Consider the following 989-nt stretch of genomic DNA (forward strand, 5'->3'; position numbering starts at 1 on the left):
CCATTAGTTAACCAGGTTACAAAATGTGAATATAATGCCAGCCAAAATAGATGCTTGATTTGAAAAATGTATTCCAGTTATAAATTAATTAACGATTTTCCTTCCGTACCTTATCATTTGGGGGGGGGGGAATTCTTTTTTGACATATTTTTTTTATAAAACAATAATTTCAACTCGATTATTTTTTGCCAAAAACACGTAATTAATCATCAAAAAAATATATATATTTTGGCAGAATATTATTCTGCTGAGTTTAAAGTAATTTTTTATTGTATATTTATTAATCAAGCACAAAAAAAAATTGGCCTGGCTCATTGTGAAAATCGTAGAATTACTCTAAATTAAATGACGAACATGAAAAGATAATTGATTCCAGGAATAGAAATTTTAATCAGAAAGGATAAATCGTGCACTGAAATATATTCCAGGACGTCGAAGATATAAAGATGACCTTATATGAAGGAAGATTGGACTTTAAATTAAAAGATACATATCAAATATATACTGTAGATACATACAAATCATAGCATACAGCGCATGAAATTGAAAATGAAGACTTTAATTAGGATGTATCTATACCGAAAGAAGATTGAAATTGAAATCATTTATTATCTGACAAACTTGACTTTACGTAAATCGTGTCGTTTTAGGTCAGTATTTTGAAGTAAACCCCCGATTCAAGCCGCACCTTTGATACAATCGATGGATAAGATATATTTCACAAAATATGAATGCCCATTAATCATGTATATCAGGCACCTAAAGGTTTAAAGGCCACTCATGAATGACAGAGACAAGGGACAGTGACATTGCCCTATCAAGCAGGGCATTGCCCTAGCGACTGACTATGTATATATATGATCAGCAACCAAGCCCCCTCTCCACCCAAGCTAGGACCAAGGAGGATCAGGCAATGGTTGCCGATAAGCAGATAGACCTATAGGCTACACCAAACACCCCAATCCTAAGCTAACAAGAATTGTGAGATT

This window comes from Palaemon carinicauda, chromosome 2 (genome assembly GCF_036898095.1).
Source record: "Palaemon carinicauda isolate YSFRI2023 chromosome 2, ASM3689809v2, whole genome shotgun sequence".
NCBI classification, from domain to species: domain Eukaryota; kingdom Metazoa; phylum Arthropoda; class Malacostraca; order Decapoda; family Palaemonidae; genus Palaemon; species Palaemon carinicauda.